Raw genomic sequence first — 12,020 nt, 5'->3', positions numbered from 1 at the left:
CACTGCCCACGGGCTGTGCACGGCCTTGCTGTGGGAACAGGCCTGTAACTGCATCACAACCCGAGATCTGGACAAAGGGCAGAGGAAGCTGAGACTCCTTCACCTGGGGTGGGGGCTTGAGGGGCTTGGGCGGACTCTCCAGAAGAGGTGACATTTCAATAGGGCCTTGAAAGCCAAATAGGTATTTTCCAGAGGGAGAGCGGGGAGGGGCAAAGGCACTCCACGCGAGGATGACATCCTATGGTGAGGCACGCCCACAGGTGGGAAGGAGGGGAGGATGGGCAGAGAGTTTGTGCTGTGGAGCACAGTGGCCCAGCCGTGAGAGGGGTGCAGAATGGAGCACACAGAGTGGGCTGGGCAGGCTGGGCAGGGTGCTGATTGATGGCTGCAGGGCTGCTCCCCAGGCGTGGGTAATTGTCCCACGCATCTGGAGGCAGGCTCTGTCTGAATCTGGCTCTTTCCATGGCTCTGAAAACAGTCTTCTTTTTTACCCCTGATGAAATCCTGCAGTCTGCTCCCATGTACCAGTACCTGGATAGGAAACTGTTCAAGGAGGCCTACCAGATTGCGTGCTTGGGTGTCACCGACACTGATTGGCGTGAACTGGCCATGGAAGCTCTAGAAGGTTTAGATTTTGAAACAGCAAAGAAGGTAAGCATCTAGCCAGCAGAAGCTGGAGTTTGGTCCTTGTGGGGTCCCTTAAGAAGGCAGATGGGGACCCAGCTGGCACGGAAAGGCCACAGACTGCAGCAGCCTCTGGAGTTAGGCTGACCTGGGCTTAGATCTAAGCTCAGCCACTTCCTCACTGTGGGCCTGGGTAGGTGACACCCTTTCTGAGATTGCTTCTCTATAGATGTAGGGTGATGACAGGCCCCATCCTTACAAAGCTTTGAGGATCGAATGGGAAGGTTCCTGTAAAGCCTGATCCAGGAGCAGCATCTCAGATTCTGGCTGTCACTCTTATTAGCTGTCATCTATGGGAAGCACCTGGTAGTAGCCTGGCACATCATAGGCATTCCGTAAATGGCGGCTTTTATTATCGGTGTAATCACTGGCCATGATGCTGCACACAATGCTGCTTTTCTTAGCATCTGCCAGCTAAGGTCAAGGTCTCTGATTCTGACAGCAATGTAGACACTTCCCACATACCTTCATGGCGGGATTCATGGACTTGATTCGTTGTGTCCTTTCCTGGCCTAGTCTATGAAAGCTAGAGAGATGGCTGAAAACATCTGACCCTTTCTGCACATAAGGAAAAGCCCAGGTATGTTCCTGAGCTGTGTTTCCATCTAGAACCTGAGATGGAGGAAGGAATGGCTTCCAACCCCTTCTCTCCTACCCCTTCCCTCTTTATCTCCCCACAGTCAATTAATGAGCTGCTCATTTTGTGCATACTCCTGGGCTGATACTGAAGGAGTGGCAAAGAGGGATGTGATGCCCGCCTTGGGTTAGGTCAAGACTTGTAGGCATGAAGAGAGAGGAGACTGGACCAGACCGGGACTAAGAAGCCTGGCTGAGAACCAGCTGTGCCACGTAACGGGCTCTGGGACCTCAGGCCAGCCTGGATAACAACTAAGTTTATTCATTCATTTATTTAACTCCCCAGCCTGTATCCCCAAAACACTCCCTGAGAATAGAAAGGGTATATTAAAGCCACAAGATTTTAAAAATAACACTGTTCATTGATTTTATTTAAATTACAAAATAATTGTATATAGTAAAGGTCTATTAAGTACAACATGGGACAGGCACAGTGCCTCAGAGCCCCAGTCCTCCCAGTTCTGAAATGAGGGTGATGAGAATGCCTGCTGCAGTCATGAGGCTTAACCGAGATGCTGTAAAGGGGAATTTAAAGCAGGAATGGTTGTACAGATGCTAGCCATTACTAAACAAAGGAAGTGATTGTTGTGTAACAATGATTTAGCTGGGCGCGGTGGCTCAAGCCTGTAATCCCAGCACTTTGGGAGGCCGAAGACGGGCTGATCACGAGGTCAGAAGATCGAGACCATCCTGGCTAACACGGTGAAACCTGGTCTCTACTAAAAAATACAAAAAACTAGCCAGGCGAGGTAGCGGGTGCCTGTAGTCCCAGCTACTCGGGAGGCTAAGGCAGGAGAATGGCGTGAACCCGGGAGGCGGAGCTTGCAGTGAGCTGAGATCCAGCCACTGCACTCCAGCCTGGGCTGGAGTAAGACCCTGTCTCAAAAAAAAAAAAAAAAAAAAAAAAGCCACAAGATTTTAAAAATAACACTATTCATTGATTTTATTTAAATTAAAAAATAACTGTATATAGTAAATGTCTATTAAGTACAACATGGGACAGGCACAGTGCCTCATGCCTGTAATCCCAGTTCTTTGGGAGGCCGAGGCAGGCAGATCAGTTGAGGTCAGGAGTTCAAGACCAGCCTGGCCAACATGGTAAAACTCTGACTCTACTAAAAAAAATACAAAAATTAGCTGGGTGTGGTGGCGCATGCCTGTAGTCCCAGCTACTTGGGAGGCTGAGGCAGAAGAATTGCTTGAACCAGGGAGACAGAGGCTACAGTGAGCCAAGATCATGTCACTGCACTCCAGCCTTGGTGACAGAGCAAGATTCTGTGTCAAAAACAAAGAAAATCAGTACGATATGTTTTGAAAAAGCCAGACGATGTTGACAATAGGCTAGGAGTTGCTATTTCATCTAAATCCGGTATCCCCTGCCTTTCTTTCCTCTGGGACAGGCACTGAGGCTCACCAGTTTGCACAGGGTGGTCCCCAGTGACGGACTGCCATCCCCACTAGATGGCAGAGAAGAGCTGCTGAGTTCCGGCCAGGACCTGAGTAGAGCTGCAGGTGCCTCCCTGTTCCCAGGCTTCCCTCTACTGAGTGCATTCAGGGGCCTTCTGACCACTCTGACCAGGAGCCGTGACATTGCAGGATGCATCAGGCTGAAGGAACTCAGAAACAGATTTCTCAGTGGGCAAATCCTAGACCCCAGCACAGCCGACCTAGAGCTAGAAAGACCCTTGAGAGGGTGTCAGTAGCAGGCCCCTTTCCACAAAGATGGCTGGAGCCCAGAAGCAGAGAAGTAGGCTCAGGGCAAGGACTGAGACCTCGAATGCTCCTTTCCCTCTCGGCCACCATGCCAGGCTTTGCAGGGTTGTCCTCTCAAGTTGCTTTAAGGAAACCCAGATCTAGAGGGTAGCGTATAAGACCTGCCGCTTGGCACAACAGCTACTGCTACCCCTCTGTTCCTTGGCCCATGTGATGCCCACATTGCCCTTTTCTACGAATTCCTCTCCACAAACACTTATTTGCCATGTTCTGACTCTGATGCCTCACTTAACGCTGCCTCCCGCCCCTGCTCATGCTCAGACCATTCATCTGTGTTCTCCAAGCATCTGGTTCGTAGTCAGAGAGCTCTTAGCTCTAGATGTCATGATCTGTTTAATTGGCCAGCCTCCCCGGTTAGAATGTGGGCCTCTGAATTGTGGAGGGGGACAGGGGCCGGGACATGTTTCTCCCTGGGTCCCCAGTCTCTGACAGGAAGCCTGGCCCTGTGGGATGAAAAGATGAAGTTGCGTTGTGGTCACCTGCAAGGCAGCCAGAGGCCGGGGACTCGCTTATCTCCCGAGGTCTTTTCAGGAGGGAGGATGCTGTGCTGCTGAGTGGAGGCTGCAAGTGGTCAGGATTGCTCTGCATGTTTGGTTCAAAGGGCTCCGGAGCTGCTGCCTCCTCTAGGCACAGGTCAGCCCATTTTGAATGGGGCAATGTAAGCAAGCACAGCTGGTGGAAATGGTGACAGCAAAGCCACCTGAAAGCAGCCTGACCTGGTGGCTCATGCTCCTCCAAATCCTGGGCAGAATCTGAAAGCAGCAAAACTGGCTTAGCCAACACCAGTCTGCTTGTTCCTCAGAAACTTCTAGAGGTCCATGAGTTAAAGTCTCTGGCAAGGGCTGCAATTTTAGGATTTACATAAGAGTTTGCCTTCCATGGACTTGGTGGGATTCATTCTCTACCCCTCCATCTTCTTCCAGAATCTGTCTTTATGCCCTCTCAGCTTTCTCCTCCTCCGTTCCCTCTGCAGTACCAGGGCCTCTGAGTCCCCTGTGTCTGTGGCAACACTGGGTAGGCATAGCTGTCCCCTGCATTCTACCCATGTCACCAAGATGTGCAAGGCAGTCTCTCATCAGTCCATGCATCTCACCCTCTCCTGCTGTGATGCTGCCTGCCCCGCCAGAGGGTCAGACCGGCTTGTTCTTCTTTGGGTCAAGAGTCTCCCAAGGAGGCACCATCACAGACTGTGGCATCATGGTTTTGTTTTACCTGATCCCAAAATGACTGATGCAACCGAGATGTCTTTGCTGTTCTTTGCATGTTCCAATTTCAGGGATAAAGCCGTGCCTCGCTGAGTGGTATAACCTCCTGCACACGTGATGATTAATCCCTGCTTGCTCCCTTCCTCTCCTCTGTGGCTTACTGTCTAGGTGAGCTTGACTTCCCAATCCCCAGCCAATCACCCACTTTTGAAGCCAGAAGGCAAGCTGGTTTTATTCTTTATTTCTTCCCCACAGGCCTTCATCAGAGTACAAGACCTCATCAGCAGCACTGAGGTAAAAGTTGAAGCATTCTTATTTGTCAAGAAAGTGAACTTGGGGTTCAGGGTTCAGGGGCAGCCCTTGTGGCAGGTGTATTAGTTCATTTTCACACTGCGGGAAAAAATGTACGTGAGACTGGGCAATTTACACAAGAAAGAGGTCTAATTAGACTTGCAGTTCCACGTGGCTAAGGAAGCCTCACAATCATGGCAGAAGGCAAGGAAGTGCAAGTCACAGCTTATATGGATGGCAGCAGGCAAAGAGAGCTTGTGCAGAGGGACTCCTCTTTTTAAAACTATCAGATCTCTTGAGATTTATTTACTATCATGAGAACAACATGGGAAAGACTTGCCCCTCTGATTCAATTACCTCCCACTGGGTCCCTCCCACAACACGTGGGAATTCAAGATGAGATTTGGGTGGGGACATGGCCAAACCGTAACAGCAGGCAAAAGCCCTGAGGACATGGGAGCAGAGCTCACTGGCGACTGGGCATCCAGGTCACAGCCTCGCTCCAGGGGCAGAGTGGCCACACAGGGGGAGACAGCAGTGGGCAGTGTGAGCTGTCACATTATAGCTGACTGAGGCAGATGGGTTCCTGATCTCTCCAGGGCTGGGTTTCTTGTTTGTAAAAAGAGACTGGACCTACCTCACAGGCTGCTGTGAGGATTCAGTAGGTTCTCAGGAAATGGTTTGTATCCTCATGGTGGCGAATAGTCGGTCACCATCCTCTCAGACTCCAGTAATCTGATAGTGTTGAGGGATTTCCCAAATGCACGAGCTGAGCTCCACTCCCAGAAATGCACCTGGGAAGCAAGGCCCACAGTCTGAACTGAGCATCCCAGAGCTCTGGAGCAACCCCCAGCCCCGCTGTTCCTGGCTGAGAGTATTGGCCTTGTCATCCAAACCCAATAGGCCTGCAGTGGGCAAAGGAAACTAGGCGCTGGGTGGTGGTAGGCACCATTCTTTTTATTTATTTATTTTTGAGACAGGATCTCGCTTTGTCCCCCAGGCCAGGGTGCAGTGGCACAATCGTGGCTCACTGAAGCCTAGACCTCCTGGGATCAAGCAATCCTCACACCTCAGACTCCCAAGTAGCTGGGACCACGTGTGCGCACCACCACGCCTAGTTAATTTTTTTGTATTTTTTGTAGAGTCAGGGTTTTGCCATGTAGCCCAGTTTGGTTTCAGATTCCTGGGCTCAAGCAATTAGCTCACTTCAGCCTCCCAAAGTACTAGCATTACAGACTTGAGCTACCACACCTGGCCCTTAGACACTATTCTTAATTTCTGTGTATCTCAGTGCTGCCTGGCTGTCTGTTACAAGGCGTACACATTTTTTCTCCTGAACAGATTTATTGTAAGGGTATAGGAATGTGAGACACATTTGAATTCCTGGTTGGAAAGTGAGGAAATCCGCAAATGTCTTGTCCCTCTCATTCATTTCCGCATAATAAACACCTGTCATGGGCCAACCCTTGTGCCAAGCTCAGTGGGCATAGAGCTGAGGAGAGAGGCCGACAGGAGCTCACAGCCTGCTACACCTCATAACAGAAGCTACTCTGTGCCCCACGCGTGATTTATGTTAATGCTACTCTAGATCCTCACGTTAACTGAATGAGGCAGGTACTGTTGCTCTTCCTATTCCATGCGGGAGGAAACTAAGGCTCAGCGAGACGATGCCACGTCCCCATGGGTCCACAGCCAAAAGCTCAGTGGAATTCAAATACAGTCTTGTCTCCTATGCTCATGCTCTCTCTGCCAAGTACCCTCCCCACCCACGTGTCATAAGGGGCATCTGTATGTTCTGGGGTAAAGGGCTTGTTCGGAGCCATTGCCCAAAATGCCCAGTGCTGCTGACTCTCACTTGTAAATCCACTGGCCTGGATCTAGGGGTCTTCACTGAAGGCAAGGAACATAATTTTCCTCTCTACAAAAGTAACTGATGGCCATGGGGTCCAACTATTTTCATTTGTCAGGTCTTACCAAGGTCAAAATGCCTGCCTCGCCTCGTGTGCTATGAGCTGGGAAATGGGTTAAAGTAAACTCTTAAGAATGTCTCTTAAAAAACAATGAAGTGCCTTCAAGTGCACCCCACGTCGACTGCTCGGGGCTTAGTTGCCCATATCTGGGTGCTCAGCATAATTCCAGAGAACTGCGGATGCTCAGTGGGTGCCTTTTGGATAGGGGAGATGTTCTTGTCCTGCTGACAGCGGGGAGGAACCTACCCATGTTGACAGGCACCTGCTGAGTGCTACAGATCGTTTCTATTCATCACGGTGATATCCCGGGGCCTAGAATGGATATGGACTCATTCTCATGCCTAGTAAAACCTTTTTTTGGGGAGGTTTTTTGGGTTTTTTTTTTTTGCAGAGATAGAGTCTGCTAGGTTGACCAGGCTGGTCTTGAATTCCTGGGCTCAGGTGATCCTCCTGCCGCGGCCTCCTAAAGTGTAGGGATCACAGGCATGAGTCATCAGGTCCAGCCGAAATCTATCTTTTATCTCACAGCAAGCTTTTAATTCATTTCCAACTATTATGAATTAGTTTGTTTCATAAGCCTGAACTACGTGCAGGATTTTTGAAAGATGATTTCTGTCAAGTGTGGAAGTATGTTGCCTTCAGTCCTTAAAACTTTCACCAGCTTGTCTAAGAGTTTGATTCAATGTCTCATCGTCCTCCGATATGCTACTCTTGCTAGAAAACAAGCAAAAGGAAACTGCTAGGGCTCAGGGTTTGAGTGCTACTGAGTGTTTACAAATACTCGAGCTGTAGACAAGTGAATGTTCCCTGACACAGAAGGAAGAAGCTTTATCCTCAGCTGTGCTCTGTGTGTGTGTGTGTGTGTGTGTGTGTGTGTGTGTGTTGTTGGGGACATCACTTGCTTCAGAAGACAGTGTTACGTGATACAAGGAATATCTGGAGTCAGACAGAACTGCATCCAAATTCCAGCTCTGTCTGACCCTGACCTGTTCCTCTTCTTGAGTCTCAGCATCCTTCACTCTAATACTTGGGTAGTGAGACCTACCCTGAGGGTCACTGAGAGGAATAAAGGGGCCATGTGTGTGTAAAGTATATACCCAGAACCTAGTGGATGTTCAGCATGTGGGATTTCTTACTTTCTCTTTAAAAGTAGGGACATAGTGAGACTTGTCATCCTATTTTATTGGTCTCCCTCTTGGGCAGAAACCCTAAACATTCTCCTGCTCTGTCATCCCCATGAGCCACAACTCTGCCAAAGGATGAGCCACAACTCTGCCAAACAGGGCTTGCAGATTTGGGAGATCTCTGGAGCTTAGGGGTCATGGATGAGTCATAGCCTTGGAATACACAGGAAAGCAACCCTGAGGAATTTCCATTAAACAAACAAAGGTTTGCATCTTTTTTTGATCTTTGCTTGTCTGGTAAAAACCTGCTTTTGTTGTCAAGTGTTCCCAGCGGGAACCTGGGGGAGAGAGACAACAGCCAGGAGCCAAGCCCAGGTTCCAGTAGGAAGGTCCAGGGGCCTCACTTGAAATAGCCACATCTAACCTTTGTAAAGGCTGCTTCCTGCCCATGGCTGCAGAGGCCATTTCCTGTGCTTCTAATTTTTCCAGGAGAGGAAGAAGCGGGGAGAGACCAACAATGACCTGTTTCTGGCAGATGTGTTTTCCTACCAGGGGAAGTTCCATGAGGCCGCCAAACTGTACAAGAGGAGCGGGCAGCTTGAAATGTGTTGGAAGAAAAGCTGAGTGTTAGGAGAGAAGCTGAGGCAGGGTTGCATGTCTGCTAGACTTGCTGGCTCCTTGCTTCTAGCATTCCCATTATCTTAAACAGCCATATGTTTCTCATTCACTTGATACACCATTTCCTTTCAACCCCCACATCCTCACAACCTGTTTCTTTGTTTGAGCAACAATAAATACAATAAATAGTGTGGGCTCCCAGAGCTCGTGGCCTTCCCAGCCTCCACACTTTTGATGGCCCCCTGGTCCCACTTTCTCTCTCAAACTCTTTCTCATTCCTTTGACTCCGTTGGACTTCATCGCCCCCACGACCTGGTGTTGGGTCTGATCACCCCAACAGAAATGTACGCCGACCTCTGCATGTTTGAGTATGCCGAGGTAACCCACCCCATCCCAAGCCCAGGCTCTGGCTTGGAGCCCATTGGTGTTCTCACCTGTGGCGTCCAAGTTGTTTTCCGAGACTGGTGCAGACAAAAACTAGCAATGGTCTCAGAAAGGATGTGGGGAAACTGGTAAGTAAACAAAGGACCCATCTACAGCCACTGGTTGAAACTCACCTAAAACCGACCTTTAACACTGACACCAAAGGGGCAGACTATGGCAGTTCAGACCTTCATCAGCGACGGAGCTGGATGGCTGTGGGTCTGCGCCAGCACAATCCCTTCATTGATTTGAGGGCTCAGTGCTTCAGGGCTGTCTCCCACAAATCCTCTCAATCCTTGTCAGAAGCTGCCAAGAATTGGTGTCTTCAGGCGGGAGCCGGTCCTGCCAATCATACAGGATGACATGGTGCCTGCCAGCCAAGTTTCCCATAGCACCTGCTGATTGTCCTGGGCTTCGAACTGGGCTTCCGGGAAGTCAGGCAGAGCCTCCGCCCTCCTGTGTTAGCGCAGCATGCCTCACGCCTACCGGCTGCAGAGTGGCTACCATGTGGTTGCGGTGGGTGATGGTGGAGATTCCCCTTTGCCTTGGGATGGCCCCCATGAACCTTACTCCCCAGCAGAGCTGGGCCTTTTAAGGCAGGTGTGGGAGAGGAGCTTCCTAGACCTGGCTCCTGATGGCTTCTGTGGGAAGAAGTTGCATTAAGGAGCCCAGACCAGTCAAGACATTTACAGTTCAGCCTAAGCAAGGTTCAAAAAAGCTTGAATGCATTGAGCAATGAGGGTCTTCCTTCTACAGAGGGGCTTTGTTAACCTGCCTTTTCCGGGAGTGTCAAAAGTGGCTCTCAGTGTGTTATGAAGTGACTCATCAGCCACAACCTATTAGTGGGCTACTAATGGTAATTCTCCAGCTCACAAGTTCAAGATGGAAAATCTTCCCTTTTTTCTGCTTTTTTTTTTTTTTCTGAGACGGAGTCTCGCTCTGTTGCCCAGGCTGGAGTGCAGTGGCGCGATCTCAGCTCACTCCAAGTTCCGCCTCCCGGGTTCACGCCATTCTCCTGCCTCAGATTCCCGAGTAGCTGGGACTACAGGTGCCCACCACCATGCCTGGTTAATTTTTTGTATTTTTAGTAGAGATGGGGTTTCACCGTGTTAGCCAGAGTGGTCTCGATCTTCTGACCTCGTGATCCACCCACCTCCCAGTGATGGGATTACAGGCGTAAGCCACCACGCCCGGCCTTTTTTCTGCTTTTCTAGATGGCTGTGCTCTTCCACCATGTTTGATCCTGGGGCTTAAGGTATGTTGGTGACCTGTGATGTTGCCCAGGACTTACTGTTCATCAGGACTTGGACGAGCTCCGGGCCCCAGCCTGTTTTTCACCTTAGTGATTTCTTCACTCCGTACCTGAGACGCAAGGTGTTCAGACTCCCTCTGCCTTTTCCTCGTCACCTTTCCTACCCTCCCTCAGGCCCCATCACAGACACCTAGAAGATTTTATAACACATTCATACTGAGATCACCAGAGTCAGTACATCTCTGCTTCCGGGGATAACAAAATTTTAACTCAGGATGAACCCTTAAGGGATCAAGATCCTAGAGGTAGAATTTAGGCTTAGGAACCCCTGAAGCCTCCTCAAGGAGGCAGCTGTGCTGCAGTCTGAATTTGAGAAATATGTACATACACATTATGTGGGGGGTGGGGGAGATCCAGTGCTGATTAACATGTCATGTTTTTGTTTACTTGAAAATTGCTTCTCAAGATTCAATCTGATTTTCAGAAAATTTTCTTAATTACATTCCCATGTACAAATCAATTGTATGCTTTCCGGATAAACGACACGTTTATATGGTGATAAAGGGAATTATAATGCTCTTAACTCTTATGTAGTACGTTCTTATCAAAATCACCAAGCATGAGAACACTGTTTAGTCTCATTCATCACTCAGCACAGCCTCTTTCTGTCCACTTTAGGGCCAAGTCTTTGCCATGGCCCCAGATAACGTGTAAATTAGCTTCAGGGATCAAAAAGTCTTTCAAAACCCAGTTTGATGAGCCTTGAAGGAAGCTTTTAGAGCCACCTTCCATGAAGTCACAGCTCCCTGAGGGTCCTGCTGGACTGGAGGAGGCTTCCTGAGCCTGGGAACTGTGTGCCTGGATGGTCTCCTTGGGGTGACGACCCAAGCTCATGGCTCCCTCTCAACCTCTAATCCTTCTTAACACAGTCACCCCTAGTCTCCTGAGCACTTGTGAAGTCCCTTTGGAGGACATTTCTAGTCTCCTAAGATGCCTGTTTCCCCCAGCTGCCACCCTCATTTCACCAGCCAGGTAGGCAGGGTTTCCAGCTTCATGCTAGCGTATAGAATCCACGCCGTAGCAGCTGCCAAGAGGAGAAGTGTGTCTGTAAAGGCCCAAACTAGGCGAGGACAGTGGCTGCTTTCCAAGCCCCTTCCCTTTGTCAGCTCCTGGGAGAACCAAAGGCCAGCCAGGGGGCCTGTCGTCTATTGGGTCCCAGCATCAGCGTATACAATGCCCTTCCCTCCCCTTCTTAAAACATTGGTTCTCAGGCCGACCTAGTATATGATCTTAGGAGCTACACAATTACCTTGAAAGCAAATAAGGAAAAAAGGCGAGCTAATTGTTCAAGTGGATTTTTAGCATACATTGACTGCGCTTTCCTGACACATGAGCGTTAATCATGGGGAAAGGAGTGCTTTTTTTATTCTCAATGAGGCTGACACAAAGCACTCTCTGCAGGGTACATTATTCCTAAGACAAACTTAGGGGTCAGCTCCCAGTTTCCCTTTTTGAAAAGCTCCACCTTTAAAAGCTGCCTCGACTCTAGCAAACTCCCACATGTGTACCCTGAAAAGAGGTGATGTTCTGAGGCTGTTTTTCACACATTCTATGGCCAGCCCAGAGAAGCTGGGCATACCGCTTCAGAGGGCCCCTGCTGAGGCCAAAGGAACACAAGCTCTAGGCCTGACCCCTGAGCCTCCAGGACCACAGTTGTCTCTTCCTTCTCAGGTCCTCTCCTGAGCACCTTCCCTGCCTCAGATCCCCCCATGGTCTCCTGCTGTCCTACTGTCGGATCAGGTCCTCACCCCTGCAGACCTGACCTCAGGACAGGATCCCTAACCATTCAGCTGAGAAGCAACTAACCAGAGAGAGTTTGCTTGTTATCTGTTCCAGGCAAGTAACTGGGGCAAAGACCATGCAATGATTCCCTAGTTCAGGGCACAGAGTGTTTGCTGGTGATTCAGAGGGGGCATGGAGGGCATGGAGGGCCGGCAAACTGTGAGTCATTTTGTTTGTATAAGTTTAGGGGAACCCATGCTCA

The 12,020-nt window shown here is 49.7% G+C and overlaps 1 long non-coding RNA gene across 1 annotated transcript in view; it reads right to left on the bottom strand.

The window, feature by feature from the left end:
- Nucleotides 1-2,240: 2,240 nt before the first annotated feature.
- LOC105555324 overlaps nucleotides 2,241-12,020 on the bottom strand; it is a 13,950-nt gene continuing 4,170 nt past the window's right edge. The window contains exon 3 of the long non-coding RNA XR_001008457.1: nucleotides 2,241-3,536. This is a non-coding gene — a long non-coding RNA (uncharacterized LOC105555324). The remainder of the gene's footprint in view (nucleotides 3,537-12,020) is intronic.

This window comes from Mandrillus leucophaeus, unplaced genomic scaffold (genome assembly GCF_000951045.1).
Source record: "Mandrillus leucophaeus isolate KB7577 unplaced genomic scaffold, Mleu.le_1.0 Scaffold680, whole genome shotgun sequence".
NCBI classification, from domain to species: Eukaryota; Metazoa; Chordata; class Mammalia; order Primates; family Cercopithecidae; genus Mandrillus; species Mandrillus leucophaeus.
Note: the sequence above shows the minus strand (reverse complement) of the source record. Positions and strands in the feature narration are given on the sequence as shown.